At 41.2% G+C, this 9,356-nt stretch overlaps 1 long non-coding RNA gene and 1 other non-coding gene across 2 annotated transcripts; both read left to right on the forward strand.

Moving 5' to 3' along the window:
- Positions 1-304: 304 nt before the first annotated feature.
- Positions 305-4,055, forward strand: LOC130297524 (uncharacterized). Its single transcript, XR_008849571.1, has 4 exons — positions 305-2,418; positions 2,605-2,698; positions 3,080-3,213; positions 3,587-4,055. It is a non-coding gene; the product is annotated as an uncharacterized LOC130297524 (long non-coding RNA).
- Positions 4,056-5,068: 1,013 nt separating this feature from the next.
- On the forward strand, positions 5,069-5,253 carry LOC130297843 (U2 spliceosomal RNA). Its single transcript, XR_008849709.1, has one exon. It is a non-coding gene; the product is annotated as a U2 spliceosomal RNA (small nuclear RNA).
- Positions 5,254-9,356: the final 4,103 nt, after the last annotated feature.

Raw genomic sequence — 9,356 nt, forward strand, 5'->3', positions numbered from 1 at the left:
GCAATATAACAATATATGGAGCTAAGTGTACATGAAAAACATGAATTTAGCAGAATATGCAGACATTAACAGTAGCTAGACAGACATAGCATAACATGAAACAGATGGTGTGTCCCTAAATTAGGGACTTGGAGTTTTGCTTGTAGTATAGTCTGACTGTGAATCCTTTGGATACTGTGTAGGACTATTGGATGATATTATCCTGGTATGAATAACTTAATCCAGCACTGACCAGATATCTCAGCTAGATTGTTATCACAGGCACCAACAACAATGCCGAAACCACAAGAGGTGTAAACTTTAAGGGAATCAATGTTCCTCCAATGCATGTAAATATCCCTTAAACTATATAGTTAATATTAACGTCCAAGATTTATATCCACACCACAACTAGTTAAAGATAATCCTGGCCTCCTAAACTTCTCCTGCTATGTAAAGAGAGCTCCATAAATAAAGCAAATCCCTGATCCACAAAGAATAAAGATATATGACGCCACAGCCACTGATCCAGGCTGTAGGTGCCAAAATACTTCCTCTGGTGAAGAAAATAACTGGACTTAAAGACTTGAATACCGCAGTTGTTTTTTATGGATGTCTGGAATGCCAAACACGGACTCAAGAAATAATGGCATGGATGGCCTGACTCACTGACTCATCAATACCCAGCCTAAACCCTTGGACCTAGAAAGCTGAATTTTTTTCACAGGTGTTGTTTTTAAGACGTAGACGAGAAGAAAGGATTTTTCGAAATTCAACCCTTAAGTGGTGAAAAAGGGGTTGAAAGTTTGAATGGAAGTCCGTCATTTTTGAAGCTAGAAGCAAGAAACTTTGTTTTTAAGCTAACAATTAGAGATAAAGAAACACGTGTTTTAACATTTTCAAAAATTCCACCCCAGAATGGGTGAAATGGGGGTTCAAAGTTTGTCTGAATTAAGGATTAGGTTGATTTTTTTATTCGAAAATTTGCAACATTACTCTTAAATAAAAACAACATCTGTCTGTATCTGTATTTACTTAATGATCCTCCGAAAAATCAATTAAAACACGAAAAAATTAGCAAACGCTGCACCCGGACAGTATATAAGCAGTGCGAGAAGGCGGGACACCTCATTATAAATGCTAGTAGGTACTTAGCTTCAAAGAACCCGGCTCACGTCGCTGATCGACCAGACAGGAAGAATGCTTAAAAGAGGATTTATTGACCAGAATGCAACGCGTTTCGCTGCGCATGCGCAGCTTCCTCAGGCGTCTCAGCTTCCTCATTATAAATGCGTCATGCACGTGCTGCACCCAGACAGTATATAAGCAGCACGAGTAGGCAGGTTCCCCCTTTTTGTTTCTTTATTCTGACTATAATTTACCTTTAATTTGGTATCTATCACAATGAAAACTGCAGGAATTGATCTTAGGAGGGACTGCTTCTCGCAAGGCCAATTTTATGTTGCTTGCTCAAGAGTTAGTTCACCTAACAGCCTGGTCATATTAGCACCTGAGGGAAAACCTTGAATGTAGTATACAATGAGGTACTATAAATATTTTGGCTGCTTAAGTACACTGAAATGTTGGATGACTTCAAGAATCAGAGAACTAACAAAAAACTAACATTGTGTTAAATAATTCTTGCAGCTAGAAAGGAGAATTGTACAATGCAGGTTCCTCTAAAGGCGTTTCCTTATTTTTGCCCTCTTTCAGCAATCCAAAGGCCTTGCGCACAGACTCGGTAGAAGTCCTCAAAGGATGTCAATCTTCAATTCCATGGAACAGCAGATGTAATGTTTGTTAGAATTCGGGTTGTTTGGATGCATCAAATATGCACAGAATACTGTATATGAAAAGACACCCTTAGGGGTACTCCAGGCCTTAGACATCTTATCCCCTATCTAAAGGATAGGGTATAAGATGTCTCACCGTGGGGGTCCCGCCGCTGGGACCCCCACAATCTTGCATTCGCCACCACCTGTTTGAGCTGCACGCTCGTGACATCACGACCCCGCCCCCGTGTGACATCACCCCCCGCGCCCGCTATTCAAGTCTATGGGAGGGGGCGTGACAGCCGTGAACATTATTCAGGATAAAGGTAGGTTCACAAATACAGCACAAAATACAAGTCTTCCCCGCCACAGCCACAAGACAGGTAAGTACATTTCCAGAGTGGAACATGTGCAATATTAATAAATGCTCAAAGCTCCCACCATATTTTGGTAATATTCCTTATATCCCATTTAGTACATTGTAGGTCTTTGTAGGTGTAACATAAATTTGGTCCTTGCTCCACAGATTTGTCCACCTATGTTTTTGAAGTCATATATTCATATTGTGCTTTTCTGTCTGTCACTTCTCTTTCCAAGCCAGGTTCGGCCTCGTCTTTGCAAGGGGAAACCCCAGATGACAGGACTGCTGAATCAGAAAAATTACTAGGTAAGTCCTTTATTCTTTTTCAGCTTGTGTGTGACATATATATGTGAGCAACAACCCAATTATTTACCTTTCCCCTGAATAATTGCCTTTGAATATTATTCGGGATAAATTAGCAAAATCTTACTGATGATCTAAAGTATTATTAAAGAGATTACCCCGAGATGTTACCATTTTGCCTATTCGCAGGGCTGGTGATAGGTATTTGGTCCCTTGAATGAAAGGAACGGCAGTGAGAATGTTTGACCACCGTTCCGTTCACTTCCTATGGGAATGCTTGAAGGTAGGTGAGCACTGTTCTCAGCTTCTTTACTACCATAGTGAGTGAATAATACTTTGGCAAGCGTGTTTGCTCCTGTCCCATTAGCATAAAGAACAAGGAATCCCCATGAATCAGATATTTATCACTGTGGATAGGTCATTACACATTTCAGATAACCCTTTTTAGATTTAGGTGTTTGATGATGTGTCACCCGAACACAGGAACATCAAAAACCGGCTAGAAGTCTGAGGTCTTTTGTAACATATTTGAATGACCTTGTTAGTCAGTGTTGGGGAAGAAAGGATTTTTAGAAGTGTCATCTATGAAAATTGGGGTGTAGTTTTTGCTATAAAACTGGGGATTAAAACTAGCTATGGAAGGTGTTGCCATTGGATATTCCAGATTGCAGACTCTCAAAGAGTTTCGGTTTTCCAAGTGCAGAAAATGGTGGAGCTCAGTGTAGCGTGTTGCAAGAAAGCTCGAGAAGGGGCAAGAGAAAACATAATGAAACAGCAGACAGACAGACAGTGATGATGGTAAGTGATTATTTGCTTTGGCAGGATTTTTATCCTTGTACAGGGGAGAGATGTGATGGGGAGCCATTTATGTAATTACTAGCTTTTGCCTGCAGCTTCGCTCGCGTTAAATTTGGGGTAACTTAGATCTACTTTTTATGATCCTATAGTAATGAGGCCGCTCTGGGTAAATCGTTATGCTTTTAACCTTCCACCACATTGTAAGATTTGAGAAAAATTTTAACCTGTATAATTTTTACGGAAAAAATATACAAAAAATAACAAATAGTAAAAGACTATTGAAGGATTTTAAAGAAAGTGCTTTCATTGCCCCTGTAAAGGAATTTTAAGAAAAATGCAAATGGAAAATATTAATTATCTTTTTAATTCACAGAAAGATCTGGCTTGGAGCTGAATACACGAGTGTCTTCCATGCCGGGCATTCCAGCACCGAAGAAGGATGGCCAACACTGCAGACTGCCCGAGAGACGGCTGCCAGGAACAAGAGACCGTGTACCACCTTTTCTGGACTTGTTTTTATGCGAAAATTGTATGGACTAAAATACTCCCTCTGGTGAAGAAAATAACAGGACTAAAGGATTTGAACACCGCAGTTATTTTTTATGGATGTCTGAAATGCCCAGCGGACTCAAGAAATAATGGCATGGAAGACCATAAACTGTGTTAAGGCAGCTCTGTGGAACACCAGAAAAATGTAACTTTTTAAAAACAAGATTTTATCTGTGAATTACATTTTATCTATTTGTTTTAGTAATATGTACCTGTACCTTTTATTAGACAGGAAATACTATCCTTTATTAGCTAGAAAATTGTATTCTAATGAATGGAACGCCATTTTGTAAAGCCACCAAGTGTCCATTTTAAGTGTAATATGATTGTATTTATGTAAACTTATTACTATTTGAGATTTTTATTATGTAAAATTTGTTTTTATTGCAAAAACAATAATTGTATGATCGTATGCACTTTGTAACTTTTATAAATTCTAAAAAAAGATACCCCTCATGGGTAGCCAAGTTAAAAAATCTGTTCTTATCAGTTTCATGCCAGTGGCAGGTGACGCCAGTGTAGAGCTGGTGAGGATGGGTGCTACATGGTAGGGGGCAGGTGTACTAGGGTGTTCCGGGGCTGGCTCTGAGGAATCAGCTCAACGGCTGCCCCGATGTGACCTGTTTCCTCCGGGTTTCGCCATGAGGCTGAGAGGGTCTAGAACCGAGGTACTTTAGTGCCTCGGGGAGTGGTGACCCCGAGGTGCCGAAACTCACTGGGAGTATTGGCTCACTGAGTGGTAGCACGGGCACCATGATCTCTTCCCCTTTTGGCATCCACGTCTTGATTCCCGGCCTTCTGGTTAGGATCAGAGAAATTTTTATAGATTGGCCGAATGTCCTGGCAGTATACCTGCCTGCGCATATTCACTTATTTATTTATTTTTGACCCTGTGTCACTTTTTGCGTGTTGTGTGTTCACAGGATTGTTAAGATGCAGTAGCCCTTCTGGGTGTCCCTCCTAGCAGTCTAGGGGAGGTGTGTGTGGCCATCAGGTTCCTCTCCTCCCTGCAACAAACCTTGGTTACTCCTGCATGGGCAGGGTACCGATCGTTTATGGCTCTACAGGCAGATACCTTGGTTAATGCCAAGGGGGATGCCTGGAGCATTTGTGGTCCCTTAGTAGCTTCGGCGAAAAGGGACATCGAACCTGGAAACTTGCAGGTACCTTTTGGTCCGGAGGTGAAGGGTAAGGTTTGTTGGGGGGTTCTCCTATCGGAAAAGGGCTTGCGATAGACCACATCCTTTGTGCACTTTTTTTAGTGTAAAATGTTCTCACTCTTTTTGCACTTTGGGTGATTTGAAAGCACGTTCCTCAGCTCTTAGATAAAAAAAAAAATCTGTTCTTATCAGTTTAATATCTGATACGTCCCCTATCTGGGGACCATATATTAAATGTTTTTTTGAGAACGGGGGCCGATTTTGAAGCTTGCTTCCGTCGCCCTGTGCATTGACCCGATAAGGCAGTATCTTTGGGTACAGTGCATCACCCCATTTCAGTGTTAAAAAGAAAGATTCATTATTTATTTGCTACTTGCTGGCTAGTCCAGTGGGCCTCACTGCAGCCGAAAAACAAAAGGTGCCGCTTGTCTGGCCTCTGTTGGAGCGTCCAGGCACCAGACTGCTGCTGAATGGCCTCCTTAATTGGATAAGCTCAGCAGCAGCCGACACACCTGTGCAGGTTTGACATGACATGATAGTTAGCTGTCTTGCAGGTGGTGGGTGCTGAATCTTGTTAATTGACATGAGGGTCTCCAGGCTATTCACACAGATGTGTCATTGCTGTTGATTGACCATGAATTGGTTCTGTGGTGTTGCAATGATAAAAACAAATGTTTCCATCCATTGCAATAATGGATATGCAATCAGCTATGAGGCATTTGTTTTTACAAACTGCTGCTTACAACCAATGTTGCAATGGAGTGTCTCCATCTGCTGGTGGTATTGGATAAGCATTAGTGCAATGATAGGGTCTGAATAAGAAGAAGAAGAAAAAGAAGAAGCAGAGAAAAAAGGAGAAAAGAATAAAAACATGGAAAGTTTGTAATATGTAAAAACAAGGTTAAAAAGAACTATATACACATACATACATATATGTGTGTGTATTTATGGAGTTGCAAACATGGGTGCAATTGACAAACTTATATTGGCTATTCCCCATTGAGAGATTGTTGCATTCAGGACCCTTAGCACTGCGAGGTGCCACTCAATACCACTGGCATGGCTAGGTGTAAACAGAATATCACCTTTGTTATGTATGTAACCATGGAGATTGTGATGTATCACCTACGTCCAAACAAAGAACAGCTATATCAGAAGCAGCACTGCCATGAGCAGAAGCAGCACTGCCATGGGTTGTGAAATAACCTGGATTTAACCAAGACAAGTGAGTCCAATACGATGCAGGCATCTCCTCTATCCTTACAGCTTCCCATTACTGTTAGTTTTATACTGTTTGGGGACAGCCAAGGAGGCAGCTGCAGGCAACAAAGGTAGGTGTGTGTTTCCTACGCAGATCCTAAACCCAGTATAACATGCAAGGAGGAGGAGTCAGAAGGGTTCCTGCCAAAGCCAGGGTATGAATTGCATTTAAAAATGCTCCTTCAGAGTGGAATGGACTCCTGTTTTCCTGCTTAGCAATAATTATATGGGTATGGGTCTGCTGTGTGTACTGGGGGCTGACTGCCACCCAGCCAGAGTGTGTATGGGAGGCTGCCATCCAGCCTCCCTTCCTACAAGTAGTGATAGTGCTTGTGAAGGGGACATTGTTGGTTCCGCCCCTAACAACGCAATAACGCAAAAAATCCCATTAGCCCCAATAACTTAAATAATAATGTTAGACCCAATAACTCAAAAAATCCCATTAGCCCCAATAACTTAAATAGTACAATTAGCCCTTATAACTCAAATAATAACATTAACCCCAATAACTCTGAAAATCCCATTAGTGAGACTATATGTGTAAAACTTAATGGAAATGTAAAGTGTATGTTCAAAATGCCAGAAGCCTAGCATATAAAATGGGGGAGCTTGAGGCCTTGATACTGGAGGAACATATTGATATAGTTGGGGTCACTGAGACATGGCTGGACTCCTCGCATGACTGGGCTGTCAATCTGCAGGGATTTACATTGTTTCGCAAGGATAGAATGAACAGGAAAGGTGGTGGAGTCTGTCTGTGTGTAAGAAGTGGTATGAAAGTCAGTGTGAACGATGCCATAGTGTGTGATGATTCTGAGGAGGTGGAATCACTGTGGGTAGAATTACAAAAGGAGGGAAATACTGAAAAAATAATACTTGGTGTAATCTACAGACCCCCTAATATCACTGAAGAGATAGAAGGTCGGCTGTATAAACAAATAGAGAGGGCCGCCCGGGCAGGTACAGTGGTAATAATGGGAGATTATAACTATCCAGATATAGATTGGGGCCGGGGGCTGGCTAAAACTACAAAGGGGAGAAAATTCCTAAATTTATTGCAGGATAATTTTATGGGCCAGTTTGTGGAGGACCCAACAAGAAGTGATGCCTTGTTGGATCTGATTATTTCCAACAACGCAGAGCTGATTGGTAATGTAACTGTGCGGGAAAACCTTGGTAATAGCGACCACAATATAGTTACTTTTGACTTAAAATGTAGAAAACAAAGACAGGCGGGGAAGGCAAAAACATATAACTTTAAAAAGGCAAACTTCCCTGGGCTGAGGGCTGCACTACAGGACAGACTGGGGGGAGGTGTTGTCAAATACTGATACAGAAGGTAAATGGGACATCTTTAAATCAATTCTAAATAAGTATACATCTAAATATACACCAAAGGGGAACAAATATAAACGATTAAAACTAAATCCTACATGGCTGACAAATGATGTTAAAAGAGCAATAAACAACAAAAAAATAGCCTTCAAAAAATACAAATCTGATGGGTCAGCGATAACATTTAAACAGTACAAAGAGCTTAATAAAATCTGTAAAAATGTAATAAAAACAGCAAAAATTCAAAACGAGAGACAGGTGGCCAAAGAAAGCAAAACTAATCCTAAATATTTTTTTTGATATATAAATGCAAAAAAAACAAGGACAGAGCATGTAGGACCCCGTAATAATGATATTGGGGTGGTTGTCACAGGCGATCAAGAGAAAGCGGAGCTACTGAATGGGTTCTTTAGTTCTGTATACACTATGGAAAAAGGAGCTGACATTGGCCAGGTCAGTGCTGGTAACACATCATGTAATGTACTGAACTGGCTTAATGTAGAGATGGTACAAGGTAAGTTAAGTAATATAAATGTAAGCAAATCCCCAGGGCCGGATGGACTACACCCAAGAGTTCTTAGAGAGGTAAGTTCAGTAATATCTTTACCCCTGTTCATGATATTTAGAGATTCTCTGGTGTCTGGTATTGTGCCAAGGGACTGGCGCAAGGCGAATGTGGTGCCAATCTTCAAAAAGGGCTCTAGGTCTTCCCCAGGAAACTATAGACCGGTAAGTTTAACGTGCATTGTGGGTAAATTGTTTGAAGGACTTATATGGGATTACATACAGGAATACATAGGGGATAATTGTATTATAAGTGATAGCCAGCATGGGTTTACTAAGGATAGAAGTTGTCAAACCAATCTAATTTGCTTTTATGAAGAGGTGAGTAGAAGCCTTGACAGAGGAATGGCTGTGGATATAGTGTTTCTGGATTTTGCTAAAGCGTTTGATACTGTCCCTCATAGACATCTGACAGGTAAATTAAGGTCTTTGGGTTTGGAAATTTTAGTTTGTAACTGGATTGAACACTGGCTCATGGATCGTACCCAGAGAGTGGTGGTCAATGATTCGTACTCTGATTGGTCCCCGGTATTTAGTGGTGTACCCCAAGGTTCAGTACTGGGCCCGCTGTTGTTTAATTTATTTATCAATGATATAGAGGATGGCATTAACAGCTCTGTTTCTATCTTTGCAGATGACACCAAGCTTTGTAGCACGGTACAGTCTATAGAGGATGTGCATAAGTTACAAGATGACGGATAGACTAAGTGTCTGGGCATCCACTTGGCAAATGAGGTTCTATGTGGATAAATGTAAAGTTATGCATCTGGGTACTAATAACCTGCATGCATCGTATGTCTTAGGGGGGATTAAACTGGCAGAGTCACTGGTAGAGAAGGATCTGGGTGTACTTGTAGATCACAGACTACAGAATAGCATGCAATGTCAGGCTGCTGCTTCCAAAGCCGGCAGGATATTGTCATGTATCAAAAGAGGCATGGACTCAAGGGACAGGGACATAATACTCCCCCTTTATAAAGTATTGGTACGGCCTCACCTGGAATATGCTGTTCAGTTTTGGGCACCTGTCCATAAAAGGGACACTGTGGAGCTGGAAAGGGTGCAGAGACGCGCGACTAAACTAACAGTCTAACAGTCTACCTCAGGAACTGGTCACAGCAGGAACAATTAACAGCTTTAAAACAGGGTTAGATACATTCATGGAACAAAATAACATTAATGCTTATGAAGAAATATAAAATCCCATCCCTTCCCCAATATCGCGCCACACCCCTACACCTTAATTCCCTGGTTGAACTTGATGGACATATGTCT

The sequence above is a fragment of the Hyla sarda genome, chromosome 13 (genome assembly GCF_029499605.1).
Source record: "Hyla sarda isolate aHylSar1 chromosome 13, aHylSar1.hap1, whole genome shotgun sequence".
Classification (NCBI taxonomy): domain Eukaryota; kingdom Metazoa; phylum Chordata; class Amphibia; order Anura; family Hylidae; genus Hyla; species Hyla sarda.